Genomic DNA, 16,374 nt, shown 5'->3' with positions numbered 1-16,374 from the left:
ACAAGCTTACGGGGACCGGTTTCTGGCATTTCAGCCGTCGTCGGCCCGACTTGCTTGAACCCTGATGGTGCACAAGAGACTCATGTCTGAGTATACCCTGCCACACCTATAGTGGCCAAAAACGATTCAGAAAGGGGGTGGTGATGAACAGAGTGTCTGAATTAAGCAGACCACTCTTACCCAGTCCAAAGATCAGGGCTTGATCCATCACCGTTGTTTAGCTCACTGCACCATCCCAGCTCAGAACCTGGCTACATGCAAATTAGTCTGTCCCTGGCCCAGTGCATCATGGGAACAGGGCAGACCAAACTACCAAGCCAATTCTTCACTGGAAAGGAGACAAGCTTCCGGGGACCGGTTTCTGGCATTTCAGCCCTCGTCGGCCCGGCTTGCTTGAATCCTGATGGTGCAGTGAGCAAGGGACTCATGTCTGAGTATACCCTGCCACACCTATAGTGGCCAAAAACGATTCAGAAAGGGGGTGGTGATGAACAGAGTGTCTGAATTGAGCAGACCACTCTTACCCAGTCCAAAGATCAGGGCTTGATCCATCACAGTTTTTTAGCTCACTGCACCATCTCAGCTCAGAACCTGGCTACATGCAAATTAGTCTGTCCCTGGCCCAGTGCATCATGGGAAAGGGCAGACCAGACTGCCAAGCCAATTCTTCACTGGAAAGGAGACAAGCTTCCGGGGACCCGTTTCTGGCATTTCAGCCGTCGTCGGCCCGGCTTGCTTGAATCCTGATGGTGCAGTGAGCAAGAGACTCATGTCTGAGTATACCCTGCCACACCTATAGTGGCCAAAAACGATTCAGAAAGGGGGTGGTGATGAACAGAGTGTCTGAATTAAGCAGACCACTCTTACCCAGTTCAGAGATCAGGGCTTGATCCATCACCATTTTTTGGCTCACTGCACCATCCAAGCTCAGAACCTGGCTACATGCAAATTAGTCTGTCCCTGGCCCAGTGCATCATGGGAACAGGGCAGACCAGACTACCAAGCCAATTATTCACTGGAAAGGAGACAAGCTTCAGGGGACCGGTTTCTGGCATTTCAGCCGTCGTCGGCCCGGCTTGCTTGAATCCTGATGGTGCAGTGAGCAAGGGACTCATGTCTGAGTATACCCTGCCACACCTATAGTGGCCAAAAACGATTCAGAAAGGGGGTGGTGATGAACAGTGTCTGAATTAAGCAGACCACTCTTACCCAGTCAAAGATTAGGGCTTGATCCATCACCGTTTTTTAGCTCATTGCACCATCCCAGCTCAGAACCCGGCTACATGCAAATTAGTCTGTCCCTGGCCCAGTGCATCATGGGAACAGGGCAAACCAGACTACCAAGCCAATTCCTCACTGGAAAGGAGACACGCTTCCGGGGACCGGTTTCTGGCATTTCAGCCATCGTCGGCCCAGCTTGCTTGAATCCTGATGGTGCAGTGAGCAAGGGACTCATGTCAGAGTATACCCTGCCACACCTATAGTGGCCAAAAACGATTCAGAAAGGGGGTGGTGATGAACAGAGTGTCTGAATTAAGCAGACCACTCCTACCCAGTCCAAAGATAAGGGCTTGATCCATCACCGTTTTTTAGCTCACTGCACCATCCCAGCTCAGAACCTGGCTACATGCAAATTAGTCTGTCCCTGGCCCAGTGCATCATGGGAACAGGGCAGACCAGACTACCAAGCCAATTCTTCACTGGAAAGGAGAAAAGCTTCCGGGGACCGGTTTCTGGCATTTCAGCCGTCGTCGGCCCGGCTTGCTTGAATCCTGATGGTGCAGTGAGCAAGGGACTCATGTCTGAGTATACCCTGCCACACCTATAGTGGCCAAAAACGATTCAGAAAGGGGGTGGTGATGAACAGAGTGTCTGAATTAAGCAGACCACTCTTACCCAGTCCAAAGATCAGGGCTTGATCCATCACCGTTTTTTAGCTCACTGCACCATCCCAGCTCAGAACCTGGCTACATGCAAATTAGTCTGTCCCTGGCCCAGTACATCATGGGAACAGGGCAGACCAGACTACCAAGCCAATTCTTCACTGGAAAGGAGACAAGCTTCCGGGGACCGGTTTCTGGCATTTCAGCCGTCGTCGGCCCGGCTTGCTTGAATCCTGATGGTGCAGTGAGCAAGGGACTCATGTCTGAGTATACCCTGCCACACCTATAGTGGCCAAAAACGATTCAGAAAGGGGGTGGTGATGAACAGAGTGTCTGAATTAAGCAGACCACTCTTACCCAGTCCAAAGATCAGGGCTTGATCCATCACCGTTTTTTAGCTCACTGCACCATCCCAGCTCAGAACCTGGCTACATGCAAATTAGTCTGTCCCTGGCCCAGTACATCATGGGAACAGGGCAGACCAGACTACCAAGCCAATTCTTCACTGGAAAGGAGACAAGCTTCCGGGGACCGGTTTCTGGCATTTCAGCCGTCGTAGGCCCGGCTTGCTTGAATCCTGATGGTGCAGTGAGCAAGGGACTCATGTCTGAGTATACCCTGCCACACCTATAGTGGCCAAAAACGATTCGGAAAGGGGTTGGTGATGAACAGAGTGTCTGAATTAAGCAGACCACTCTTACCCAGTCCAAAGATCCGGGCTTGATCCGTCACCGTTTTTTGGCTCACTGCACCATCCCAGCTCAGAACCTGGCTACATGCAAATTAGCCTGTCCCTGGCCCAGTGCATCATGGGAACTGGGCAGACCAGACTACCAAGCCAATTCTTCACTGGAAAGGAGACAAGCTTCCGGGGACCGGTTTCTGGCATTTCAGCCGTCGTCGGCCCGGCTTGCTTGAATCCTGATGGTGCAGTGAGCAAGGGACTCATGTCTGAGTATACCCTGCCGCACCTATAGTGGCCAAAAACGATTCAGAAAGGGGGTGGTGATGAACAGAGTGTCTGAATTAAGCAGACCACTCCTACCCAGTCCAAAGATAAGGGCTTGATCCATCACCGTTTTTTAGCTCACTGCACCATCCCAGCTCAGAACCTGGCTACATGCAAATTAGTCTGTCCCTGGCCCAGTGCATCATGGGAACAGGGCAGACCAGACTACCAAGCCAATTCTTCACTGGAAAGGAGACAAGCTTCCGGGGACCGGTTTCTGGCATTTCAGCCGTCGTCGGCCCGGCTTGCTTGAATCCTGATGGTGCAGTGAGCAAGGGACTCATGTCTGAGTATACCCTGCCACACCTATAGTGGCCAAAAACTATTCAGAAAGGGGTTGGTGATGAACAGAGTGTCTGAATTAAGCAGACCACTCTTACCCAGTCCAAAGATCAGGGCTTGATCCATCACCGTTTTTTGGCTCACTGCACCATCCCAGCTCAGATCCTGGCTACATGCAAATTAGTCTGTCCCTGGCCCAGTGCATCATGGGAACAGGGCAGACCAGACTACCAATCTAATTCTTCACTGGAAAGGAGACAAGCTTCCGGGGACCGGTTTCTGGCATTTCAGCCGTCCTCGGCCCGGCTTGCTTGAATCCTGATGGTGCAGTGAGCAAGGGATTCATGTCTGAGTTTACCCTGCCACACCTATAGTGGCCAAAAACGATTCAGAAAGGGGGTGGTGATGAACAGAGTGTCTGAATTAAGCAGACCACTCTAACCCAGTCCAAAGATCAGGGCTTGATCCATCACCGTTTTTTAGCTCACTGCACCATTCCAGCTCAGAACCTGGCTACTGTCATGGTTCTACATACCCTGAGCACACATATCCTAAGACATGTGCTGAAAGCTTCCCTATTGAAACCCACCCCTGTCCCGTGCTCCCCGCACGCATCAAGTCAGTGTGATTGGGTGTTTACATATGATTCCGTGATACATGTTTTTCACCTTATTGAGTTTTTGCCAACTTGCTTTTACTTGTGCTTATTTCGCTTGAGTACAAATTGTGAGGCCTTGTGAGGTTATTGAAGTTGATGAATGCAGTATATTTGATTTATAACCTTCGCGTATGGCTTAGAGAGAGAGAAAGCCCCTGCGAAGGTCTCGTGGTTCTCTCCCCGCATCCCTGCACGCTGCCTTTCGGTGCGCATCCTACGGGGATTGCAAGCAACGTCCCCGCGCACGTTCAGAGAGCGTGACTGGGAGCGGCTGGGTGCGGTCCTGTATTTAAACCGCACCCAGCCTTCTGGAAGGCGCTTTGCCTTCTGATTTCCCTAGGAGAAGGTCGCGTCTGATGGAGGAACTCACCTGAAGGAGAATTCGATCCTGGCAGGACTCCACAGCGGTTCTTCTTGCTTCCTGGAACTAGAAATCTCAAGAACTAAATTGGAAAGCTAAGTACTTTTACTTGATTTAAGGCGCCCTTCGCAAGAAAGGTCAAGAGAATTTTTGGAACTTTTATTTGTGAAAGGATTCACAAAGAAAGAGACTTTGGACATTTTATGCATATTTATGTTTTGAAGAATACTTGCCAGTTCCTTTATGTGTTGAATTTTGAAGAGATTTACAAAGTGATTTTAGGTTCTATTTTACAAGAGGTGATAGAAGAAAGATATGTAGGAATTGGTATGTCTTTTGGCTTATGCTTATCTTTTATAGCACAATTGAAAGGACTAGAACCCCGAGACCAAGAAACAAGAGTTTAAAGCCAAGTAAGTTTTAGGAATAGATAGGAAGAATGCAAAGGGTTTCTTTAAGATTGTAAATTAATACTTCCTTTCTTTTGTGTCAACTTCCAGACGAACAAGCTGACAATCCACCAGTTGACCATCCATCCTATAGGACATCTGACGACTTCTTCACCACTACTCAACAAAGACATACTGGGCGAAGGCCAACAACTTGCTGATTGCAGGTAGGGGAACTTCAGAAGTGCGCCACTCAAATTTAAGTGTTCTATCTAGATAGAGTAATTCTAAGGGCCTAAGAATAGTTAGGATTATTGATTCTTAAACTGGAATACTAAAGTCTTTGGTGCTTGTTGCTTCGCAGGTCGACAGCAAGAACCAAAGGCATCCCTTCAACGTCCAGTACCGGCCCTCCTCCCTAATTCCTAGTTTAACCTTGCTGTGCTTATTCAAACCAGTAAGTTTTAGTTAGTGATTAGGGAAGTTGGTCCCTTGCGTCCCTGCGAAATCATCCACGTCTTCCAAGAGGACATCAGTCAAGACAAGGTAAGGGACGACGTGGTTAGCTTTGACAGAAGGCAAAGCCCACGTAGATAATTTCGCCCGGACGCAATGGATCAAGTAAATATGCAGGATCTGACCGCAGTTTTAGAAGCTATTAGGCAGGATAACGCAGCTTTACGTAGGGATTTATCCTCTCTTCAAAATTCCTTTCAGCAGAAATCAACCACTTTTCAGAGCTCATCGTCCAGTGCTGATACCAAGACTCAGATCCAAGTGGTAACTCCATTCCCCACCCCCTTAGCCCCACCTGAGAGATTTTATGGGGATTGTAATAAGTTCTCAGTGTTTTTACAACAATGTCACTTACATTTTATAGCTAAGACTACAGCCTTTCCAGACGATTCCTCCAGAATAGCATTTATGTTATCCTATATGGGTGGAGATGCAGCTCTTTGGTCAGTTCCTTTAGTAGAAAATGATGATCGAATTTTGTACAATTTTAAAGATTTCGAGAGGGCTCTAAAGAAAATGTTTGCAAAACATCTTTTTGTTCAGTCGGCGGACAATGAGCTTTTAGGTTTAAAGCAAGGATCTTCGGATCTGTTACATTATATATCTACCTTTAACCGTCTGGTTTTAGAGGCTGATTGGCCGTACGACAAAAGAGTTTCAATTTTCTACAGAGGACTAAGGGAGGAATTAAAGGACATGATAACTCAGATTCTCGAGCCTCCAGAAGACATAAGTGATTTCATTGATTTAGTGGTAAAACTTAATCATCGCATTTCTGAGAGAAAGGGAGAAAGAGGGAAGACTGAGCATAAGGTAGTTTTCTTTAAGGAAAAGTCAACCTCCAATCGAGTATCAGGTCCAAAGTCTGACTCGGTTGAACCCATTCAAATAGGTTCGATCCGTGGCCCTTTATCCAAGGAGGAAAAGGAAAAGAGGCGACGTTTAAACCAGTGTTTATATTGTGGAAAGACAGGACACTTCGTGAAGAGGTGCCCCACACGACCTAACAAGTTTAAAACCAAAACTTCCGATTTGGCCATCACACAGGAAAAGTCGGAAAACTAGAACACTCGGTAAAGGGAGAGGTCAGTTTATCGGGTGGTCTTTCTAGTTTGGCCTCAACTCTTCCTCCTGTAGGTTTTAGACACTTTTCAATCTTAGTAGAACTCCGAGATCTACTTCCTGAGTCCAGCACAAGAAAAGTAGAAGCCATTATAGACTCTGGGGCTACAGGAAATGTTATTGATTCCCAATTCTTCTTACAGTTAGGTTTCAAGTCTGTGTATAAAGATCATCCAGAAACTGTTGATGGTAAGGAGTTGACTTCAGGGCTTGTAAACAAACAGACCGAACCTTTAGAGATGGATTGTTCTCCTATACATCGAAAAAGAATACAATTTGACATCATAGATGCCCCTCAATTTAAAATGATTTTGGGAATACCTTGGTTAATAAAACATAATCCGATCATAGATTGGGTAACCAGGTTAATTACCTTTAAGTCATCTTTTTGTGCTGAACAGTGTTTCCTCATCGATAGATCTAAGGACATAGTTCAAGGTTTTGATTTCGGAATCGAATCACCAATGTCCTGCTTTTGGATGGTGTCCCATCGGTATATAACGACTTATCTGATGTGTTTGACAAGAAAAAAGCCAATACTCTACCTCCACATAGAGATTTTGACTGTAGAATAGATCTCATGCCTGGAGCAACCTTGCCCTGCAGTCGCATTTATGCTCTTACTGAAGCAGAAAACACTCATCTGAGAGCATACCTTGACGAGTACCTTGCAAACGGCTTCATTAGGCACTCCAAATCTCCTGTATCTTCAGCTCTTTTTTTTATTCCGAAGAAGGGAGGGGAATTGCGCACGTGCATAGACTACAGGGCTTTAAACAATGTCACAATAAAGAACAGGTACCCCTTACCATTGATTCCAACGCTTTTGGACCAAATTAAAAAAGCTAAGATTTATACTAAACTGGACTTGCGAGGAGCTTACCATTTAGTTAGGGTAAGAAAAGGAGACGAATGGAAGACGGCCTTCCGCACCAAGTTTGGTCTCTTTGAATATCAAGTAATGCCTTTTGGTCTGTGTAACGCTCCTGCCGCCTTCCAGTTTTTTTATAAACGAAGTTTTACATGAGTTTATTGACATCTGTTGCGTGGTCTATATAGATGATATTCTCATCTACTCTGATACAGAAGAAGAACATGTAAAGCAGGTCCGCGCCATTCTTCAAAAACTACTCTCAAATTCACTTTACGTAAAATTGGAAAAAAGTCTGTTTCATGCCTCCAAGGTGGACTTTCTGGGTTACATCATCAGTCCCGAAGGTATTGAAATGGATCCCAAAAAGGTAGAAGCAGTAACAACTTGGCCCAGTCCCACTTCCGTGAAACAAATTCAAAGTTTCTTAGGCTTTGCAAACTTTTACCGTAGATTCATTCAGAACTTTTCTCAAGCAATTACACCCATAACCAGGTTGTTGAGAAAAGGAGTAAAATTCTTATGGACCTCAGATGCTGAAGAAGCCTTTCAAGATCTAAAGAAAAGGTTTACCATGGCCCCAATCTTATGTCATCCAGACCCCAATCAACCATTCATTGTAGAAGCAGATGCATCTCAATATGCTTTGGGAGGAATTCTCTCACAACGAAATTCTGATACAGGCCAAATGCATCCTATAGCTTATTATTCTAGGAAGTTATCTGAAGCAGAACAGAATTATGCAATCGCCGATAAGGAACTATTGGCTATAAAGGCTGTTTTTGAAGAATGGCGCCACTACCTGTTAGGGGCTCGTCATCCAGTTACAATTTATACTGATCACAGAAATCTTCAAGCTCTAAGATCTGTAAAAGCTCTGACTGCTAGACAGTTACGATGGTCTATGTTTTTTAATGACTACACTTTTGTGATAACCTATCGTCCTGGGAAAGAGAACCTGAAAGCGGATGCTTTGTCTAGAATTGGTGAGAAAGGCCCAGAACAACCCGAAATTGTCCAACCTGTAATCCCAACTTCTTGTTTTCAGGGAAGTTTATCTATGAGTAACATTATTAATGACATCAAGGAGGCCTTGAAAGATAAGGATATTGAAATGTGGAAAAAAGACCATCCTTATCTACATGAGAAAGATGATTTGATGTTGGTGCATGGTTTGATTTTCGTTCCTGAGGAAAGATTCAGAAATCCATAATCCAGCTTCACCACAATACTATGTTATCTGCTCATCCTAGCATTTTGAAAACTATGGAACTTATAAGACGAACCTTTTGGTGGCCTATGATGTTCAAAGACATTCAGTTGTTTGTAGAAACTTGCAGTGTTTGCATTCAACATAAGTCTTCTCATCAAGCTCCTAGTGGATTGTTAATGCCTCTACCCATCCCACCGCAACCCTGGCATACTATTTCGCTAGATTTTATAGTTGAACTACCTGAAACCAAGAAGGGATTTAATACAATTCTAACAGTTGTGGATCAGTTCACGAGAATGGCCCATTTCATTCCCTTAAAGAAACTTCCCACTGCTTTAGAACTAGCTCATTTAATTATGTCACACGTGATAAGATTACACGGTATTCCTTCAGTGGTCATTTCGGACAGAGGTTCCCAGTTTATTTCAAAAGTTTGGCAAAAGCTGGGTTCATTGTTACAGATGGATGTTCGTTTGTCTTCCAGTTACCATCCCCAAACAGATGTTTTAACGGAACGAACTAATCAAACTATCGAACAGTATCTCCGATGTATGTTGCCTAATGTTCCTGAAGAGTGGTCTGATCTTTTAAGCCCCTTAGAATTCGCTTATAATAACTCTGAACATTCGTCTATCAAAATGTCTCCATTCTTTTGTAATTTTAGATTCCATCCCAAATGTATTCCTGAAAGTCCTACTAACTATGATTCAGTACCCGCAATTTCTGACTATGTATCCAAAGTATTTACCATCCAAGAAGAAGCTAAATTCAACCTGGCAAAGGCGAAGGAATCTCAGAAAGAGACCAAGGACAGACATCGTTCTGAACAACCTCAATATAAAGTAGGTGATAAGGTATGGTTGAATACTAAGAATTTGAGACTCAGGGGAAACCGGAAATTTAGTCCAAGGTTTATTGGTCCCTTTCCTATAGAGAAGGTAATTAACCCAGTTTGTGTAAGACTTAGTCTTCCTCAATAGTACTTGATACATCCGGTTTTTCATGTCTCTCTGGTTAAGCCATTCCATCCCCAGACCCGTATCACTAAATCTCCGCCTCCCATCATTATTGATGACCATCCTGAATTTGAGGTTAAAACGATTTTAGATTCCAAAAGAATTCGAGGAAAACTGTTTTACCTCATTGACTGGAAAGGTTATGGCCCTGAGGAAAGGTCATGGGAACCTTTAGACCATCTAAAAAACTCTCCTAGATTGATCCGACTCTTCCATTTAAGACACCCTGAGAAACCAAAACCCATGTCTACAGTTCTTGGGGGGATCTTGAGGAGGGAGTACTGTCATGGTTCTACATACCCTGAGCACACATATCCTAAGACATGTGCTGAAAGCTTCCCTATTGAAACCCACCCCTGTCCCGTGCTCCCCGCACGCATCAAGTCAGTGTGATTGGGTGTTTACATATGATTCCGTGATAGCTACATGCAAATTAGTCTGTCCCTGGCCCAGTGCATCATGGGAACAGGGCAGACCAGACTACCAAGCCAATTCTTCACTGGAAAGGAGACAAGCTTCCGGGGACCGGTTTCTGGCATTTCAGCCGTCGTCGGCCCGGCTTGCTTGAATCCTGATGGAGCAGTGAGAAAGGGACTCATGTCTGAGTATACCCTGCCACACCTATAGTGGCCAAAAATGATTCAGAAAGGGGGTGGTGATGAACAGAGTGTCTGAATTAAGCAGACCACTCTTACCCAGTCCAAAGATCAGGGCTTGATCCATCACCGTTTTTTAGCTCACTGCACCATCCCAGCTCAGAACCTGGCTACATGCAAATTAGTCTGTCCCTGGCCCAGTGCATCATGGGAACAGGGCAGACCAGACTACCAAGCCAATTATTCACTGGAAAGGAGACAAGCTTCCGGGGACCGGTTTCTGGCATTTCAGTCGTCGTCCGCCCGGCTTGCTTGAATCCTGATGGTGCAGTGAGCAAGGGACTCAGAGGGAGCAGTGTCCACAATAGGGTCAACCAAAGTGTTGAGAAACTGCTCCAGGTTTCCGGGGTCGAGTCATATGTTTTTTGTTTGTCTTGCAGTCACTTTCACAATCATGAGAGTGGTTTTGAAGAGACCATCATTAAGTTTCCTTTTTCTCAGTCTGGAGTGGAGGCCAAGGAATCTTCCCTATCTGATGTTGTTAGTAACAGAATAATCTGATGAAAAAGAGATGTGGTGACCTTCAATCTGCTACCTCCATCTATGTCACAAGCAATATGAGACGGGTGTCTTGGTGGCATAGGGCAAATACTCTCATCGGACAGGCACATTTGAATAAATCGTTCTAACTGACTGAACACTATGGGCTCTCTGAAGTTCTGATGATGTAAGTTATGGAGCATTGACATTAGATAACCAAGCATGTCCTCTTTCTCCGCTGCTTCTGGAACCCCATAGATGCAAAAGATGTCTCTCGTCACCCTTTGTTCCAAATCAGTCACTTAATTACAGAAGAACTCAATGTCTTATCCCTAATCTGAAAGGCCCTCATAGTGGGTTTCCACTGCATCCAGTCATTGACCTACCCTGTCCAGAAGTGTGCACATAGTGGCACCCTCCTGCTTCAGTGATTTCACCTGAAATGTGAGGTCAGTGGTCCATAGTGGTATGGATTCCCCTAATCGTCAAGATTTACTTTCAGAGTGTTTCCATGGCATTATCTGCTATCAGTATCATTAGAAGGGCAGTCTTCGTTGTCAGGCTAGTGCGACTCACCACCTCTGAGTACAGTAACTGTTGGCTCGGATGTTTGCGAGACCACATGTAGCACTGCAATGGGTGTCTGGGCTCAACTATCATCAACAAATCCTCCTGCGGTCCCTCTAGGCCTGCGGTCAGAATGGTCATCAGGGGCATCCAGAAAGATGGGAAACTTGATCTCATGAGGCGCTACACAATACCTCTGAGTCTCCAAAGCTGTCAACAGGAGAAAGGGTAGTAGGTGGTGCCTGATGGGGGGACCAGCAGGTCCAGCCAATGTGCAGGCCTTCCTTCAGTAGTTTCACAAGCCTTGCCCCCTTTTGGGGTCCCACTTGCGGTATATTGCAGCCTGCACTTTGAGCCTCTAGCACAGTAGTCAAGCTGCAGTGATAGGGTGGAACCTTAAAAGTCACTCACTGGTACAGATATAGTATAGCAGGGCACGGCACAAGAGGAGTGCCCAGTTTGGCCCCACTTGACTCCGAATCGTTGTGGCACATTATCCCACCTCATGATTAGGCTGTCTTTATGTGCCCAAGTGGGATACACTGTCCCCAGTGAGACATTCCCAGAATTCCCTTGAGGGCAGCAGTCAGAGGAGGGGGCAGTTGAGTCGTGCTCAAGAAAGTCCCTAAGAAAGCGTCCGGAGGGGTGCCTTAATCAGCACGTGTTGGAAGCACCCAGGCCTCCAAGTCACATCTATGCAGGCCTTTCACTGGTGGAAGGACACACTTCAGAGATTCATTATGGTCGGATTATAGTCAGCGTAGCCATGGTCGGGGAAGCCCTTAGTGAAATCATCAAGATTGTGCAGTAGCACATTGCTTCCCATCATTCAATGCTCAGTAAGGGTAGTTCCTCACTAAACGGGGTAGGCCCCCTATCCAGGCTACATGAAGGTCTCTGCTGAAGAGGGATAATCATCACATGATGATAACTTACTGATGTAATCATTCTATGTATCTATAGGGGGTGGGAGGGTGGGTAGGACTGCTCCAAGCATGGAGCCGGGCATGGGCGGATTTGCATGCCCACTCAAGTGTGCAATGACTGTTTGGTCGGCCCACTCAGGCCACCCAAAGCAGTCATGTGCACTTCCCTGTTTGCAATGCAGGCTGCATTATAACCTGCATGGAGAACATGCCCACCCCTCCAGCCCCTGGCTGCATGCCTTGTCCTGTTGACAATTACCAATCCCACCGGCGCATCCCAGTGTTTTGATTGACTTAGGGGAGGGAGCCTGGGTGCCAAATTTCAGTACCTGGAGGCAGACACAGGAGAGTAGGAGCTACGAAGACACAGGGCCTGGCTTTGAGGTAAGACTTCCCTCACTACAATATTTACCACACCCGCTCACACACACATCCCCGTGTCCACGCCCCATCAAGTATTATTTCTGACGTTTACCACCCCACAGCTGTCCAACTCCCCCAACGGCAAATACATATTTACGATGCTTGCCATAACACTGGATTCCATTCCAATGCATACTAATACTTGGCACATTGCTGCAGTAGGGTAGGTGTTGCATAGCGGATACATAAATATCACTCCTCCCACTTCAGTGAGTGCAAACCTTTGCAACCCAAACTCAACCGTGAAGCCTGGAATTCCTTTTAGAGCCCCCAATACACACCCAAGAATTAATTTTGAACCAAATGCACACCTCAATTTTCATATTTTACCACACAGCATATCCCAATTTTCATATTTTACCCCACAGCACACCCCAATTTTCATATTTTACCCCACAGCACACCCCAATTTTCATATTTTACCCCAAAACACACCCCAATATTCCTATTTTACAACCGAAACCCATACCCACCCCAAAAACTTTAAATCACCTCATTACTGACCTCACAATACGTTGTAATCAAATGCGATGTAAATGCACCTGCGTTGTCGGAGTTACGTTTTTAACGATGTACTGCCTGCTTTCTAATGGTCGTTTCCTGTGCCAAAGGCAACCCATAGGCTACGTCGTTAGCGCCCGTCTGCCCCTGGACCGCGCACTGCACCAAGGAGCATTCCTCCTGGACACTCCATCGGTACAACAACAGCACCCTCCTCGCCATCAACCCTGGATGCCACATCACCTGCCAGGACCAACCTCTGCTCTGGACTGGACATCACCATCACCATCACTGACAGCTGCAGTTTCACCCACAAGGAGCACCCTGACCATCAAGGAGTAGGCATTGCCATCACCTACAGAAGCACACTCCAACTGACCATGCACTCTAATGACCCAAGGGTGACCATGAACCACCTCAACTCCCAGATATGGACCAAGCCCAAGAACATCCTCTGCGGCACCCTCATCTGCAGGCCCCCCGGGCCATGACCCCCCATTCTCAAAAACCATTGTAGACCTCAGTGCACCCCAGGGTGAAGTAGTGTGGCTCACTGGTTAGAGGCGGCAGACCCGAGAGCAGAGGACGGCCCGGGACCAGGGTTCGATTCCCGGCGCGGCAGGTTTCTGGACCAGGGTCAGCGGACTCGCTAATTCTCTCGCCTCGGTGCCCACTCTGATCAGCGATCACACTCGGCAACTCTGGGCATTAGCTTGCCTCATCTTCACTAACGGCCCCACCAGACCGCTGGGGATGCCTGGTCTCACCCTGGAGATACCCATTAAGGGACCATCTCTCAGGGAAGCCAGGAAGGGTTTCGCAGCGGTTGAAGCGCCTTGGGACCCTACGGGTAAGTAGTGCGCTATATAAATGCCAATACATTTACATTTACATTTACATCTACCAACGGCATCCTACTCGGTAGACTCAAGTTCCACCTGAACAACCCCAGTTCCCCCTCCTGGGGACGGTCCACTACATCATACGCAAGCAGCAAGTCATCGCAACAGGCCACATAGCAGGACACATGGTCGAGCACGTCAACTCCGCCATCGGGAACTTCAACTACAGCCACAACACCGGACTCTCCAGGACCAACCATCATTGGTAACATCACGTCTTCACCTTGCCCACCAGACGCCACCGCCATCATCGCACCCCCTTGCAACTGGATCAAGGCCACCGAAGAATGTCTTGTCAACTCCCTCTGCACCAACACTCCACCAATGCTTCCAAACGGTGACACCGCAGCGTGCAACCAGCACGATGAATCTCCAACAGCGCTGACATTCTGGCACCCCTCTAGAACAGCACTGTGTCAGTACCTTCCACCTGCCTGATGGCAGGCATGAGGGGGACACAGTGCCACAGGGATAGGCTGGCCCCATGCATTGATGGAGTTGCGTCATGCTGTGACACGACTGCAGCAATGTGTGACTTTAGTACAGACAGATACATCAGGATTCCTGACGTATCTGTCATTACTTGCGTCAGTGAGCTCTGTCCAGGGAACACAGAACATCCATGCTTCTGCAAGGAGGTTGTAGTGAGAAGTGTTGCAACGCTGTCTTGACGCAGTGCAGCAACAGTTTTCATGACTGGGGCTCAGAAATGCACAATATCTTATTGATGGTGCACATTTCTACACTGTAGTTTTTTGTGTCAACATATTTTATTAATATTTATAATGGGTATATACACATGTAGGTATAAGATTATCAGTTAACATTTTAAATACATAAAATATTATCACAGAAGACAAAAATAGTTTTAAGTTGTCACTGGGCAGAGCAGCAACATTGTTTGCAGAGCGGTCCAGCAACAAAACATTCGGAAAGAAGGCCCCAATTGTTATCTCCATTTTAAGACCAGATATTTTCTGGTCTTAAAAACTGCCTCTAGTTGCAGTTAGAGACCCTTTTTTTGGTCCTCTGGACTTAAGGAATCCCCTTGTGAATATGGAGATGTTGGGTGAATGGCAAAATTTGAACGGGAATGTCTCCCTTGCATGTAATTAGCAATAATTACTGCTAACAGAAGTTGACATCTTTAAAATGGTCGTTTTTGCCTAAAAGCTGTCGCTAGCGGCTATTAGCGACAGCTGGAGCATAGTGCGATGAAAATATAGCAGCTCTAGCGGCAGAAAAGTGCTGCTAAAAGGCGATATTGCCTTGTGAATATGCCTTATAGACTTCACTAGTTGAGAATTGATTTCCTGTGACTACCTGAGCAGAGAGTACTTTCTCAAGGACAGAGAAGCTGTCCCAGACTCAATAATATACTACGTAACATTTCATGTAGTGAGAACAGATACCTCGAACAGTGCAGAGACTAAATATCGAATCACAAATATCTACTTACTCGAATATCGTTGCAAAAATATTGTGGCTCAAGAATATCGAGAGACAAAATATCATGGTGAAGAATATCGTCTTTGCGTAAGCAATATCGATGTAAAAAAGTGTTTATTATCATTTGCAAAAATATAGATGTTAAAAATATCAATTTTGAATTAATGTTATGTATGTTAGTATATATTTTATATGCGTGTGATGCATGTATTTTTTGTATAAGGTTTGTTTGTATTTTTATTATATGTGTAAAAGCTTTAGTAGTTATTACATTTTTTTGTTTGAATTTTGCATTTTTAGTTCTGTAGCAGGTTGTGGATTTATAGGGGAATAGGGTGGGAAGTAATTTAATTATATAAAATGTATTGAATGTTTTGAGTAGTTATTAATTTTTTTATTTTATTTTTGTGTTTTTAGTACCATAGTGGGTTGTGGGTTTATAGGGAAATAGGGTGGGAAGTAATTTAAATATATAAAATGTTTAGAATAATTTTCTCCTATTCATAATTGTTGAATTGAGGTGTTATAGTGTTAAATGTGTTATCTGTTTTTTTTGCAATTATGTAATAATTAGTTGTTAATTAATTTTAAATAATTAATTGGCAAATAATAATGTTAATTGTGTAATTATTTGTATGTGTGTGTTGTGCTGTTTATAGGTGAAAATGGTGGGAATGGTGAGTAGTAATTTAGTTTTATAATTGAAAATTTAATAATTAGTTAGTCATTTATTATGTTAATTGTGTAAAAATTCTAGGTGTGTTGTGGTGTTTATAGGTCGAAAATGGTGGGAAGGGTGGGAAGTAATTTATTCATACATATCGGTTAATTCATTAAAAACAATTAATTAGTAATTAATTATGGTATTTGTGTACTTCATTTTAGGTGTGCGTTGTGAATAATATAGTGTTAAAGAATGCACATTGAATCAATGTTTATTCATTATTTTTCTTAATAATAATTTGTCAAATGATTAATAATTATTTTAATTATGGAAATAAATTATAATGAAAATGTTGAATTTTTTGGGTGTGTTGTTATAGGCTAAGAAATTAAATAAATATAATATTGTTTTTTGAAAAACAATTTGTTAGTTAATATTTGTTTATTTTAAATACATATTGTTTATAAATGTATTTATTTTAGGTAA

Source organism: Lissotriton vulgaris, chromosome 6 (assembly GCF_964263255.1).
Source record: "Lissotriton vulgaris chromosome 6, aLisVul1.2, whole genome shotgun sequence".
NCBI lineage: Eukaryota > Metazoa > Chordata > Amphibia > Caudata > Salamandridae > Lissotriton > Lissotriton vulgaris.
This window is presented reverse-complemented; position numbering follows the sequence as displayed.